Consider the following 907-nt stretch of genomic DNA (forward strand, 5'->3'; position numbering starts at 1 on the left):
ATAATTTAAATAAGAGGAATTATGTAATTACTTATATCAATATATACCTATAATATGAAGAGGGATCTTTAGTGAGGATTTGAAAGGTGAGAGTTGGGCTATGTGTTACAATTGCATGGGAGTATTCTCTTGATACGTCAAAAAAAATTGTTAAATCATATAGAAGCTGGAGAAAGCAAAATGTAATAAGGTATTAATCAAATAAAACAATATATCTAAACAAAAAAAGACAAATAAAAAATCTTGTCAGAAGTGGGATTCGAACCCACGCCTCCATTCAGAGACCAGAACACTCCTAGTTAACCCCGTGTGTACGGGATAAGGTAATTAACCTTGAGTCTGGCGCCTTAGACCGCTCGGCCATCCTGACAACACGGATGCTCGGTGGACCATTAAAACTATGTACAAAATACCCGGATGACTACACGTTGCGCCACGGTAAGGAAAATTGCGTCATTTACAAAAGTTGCGTTTGTTTCTATACAAGCGCATTGAGACTATTTGCAAGTCTGGCTAGGGGAGAGGGGTAGGGATCATGTTATTGTAGCCCCTGGATCTAACTTTAATCTGTTTCTTCAATACATTCAGTTGTATTTTCGGGGTACGAGTGAATGAGTTCTGCTTCCTCTATCAAAGAGTCATGGCCCAACCATCTGTTTTACGTTTCTATCTTAGAAATAATGATGAATTACTAGAGTTTGGGGATTTCTTCCTATTTGAGACCCTGGAAGTGCCCGAGTGAGTGCATGATGGGAGGTACAGGGTTAAGGGGTGCGGCGGAGAATGAGTTTAAAAGACGAGATTAACAGTGAGGGGCAAAGATAAAATGTATAAAGTAGGTCAATGTGAATATGTTACTCTGTTTATGTATTCCGTCGTATAAATTAGGGTGGGCTTTGTGCACAAA

General features: G+C 39.0%; 1 non-coding gene across 1 annotated transcript; it reads right to left on the minus strand.

The window, feature by feature from the left end:
• Positions 1-244: 244 nt before the first annotated feature.
• TRNAL-CAA lies at positions 245-370 on the minus strand. The gene is made up of 2 exons: positions 333-370; positions 245-290 (listed from the first exon to the last, which is right to left on the minus strand). It is a non-coding gene; the product is annotated as a tRNA-Leu (tRNA).
• Between the last annotated feature and the right edge of the window lie 537 nt (positions 371-907).

The sequence above is a fragment of the Strongylocentrotus purpuratus genome, unplaced genomic scaffold (assembly GCF_000002235.5).
Source record: "Strongylocentrotus purpuratus isolate Spur 01 unplaced genomic scaffold, Spur_5.0 spur5_contig_840, whole genome shotgun sequence".
Lineage (NCBI taxonomy): Eukaryota > Metazoa > Echinodermata > Echinoidea > Camarodonta > Strongylocentrotidae > Strongylocentrotus > Strongylocentrotus purpuratus.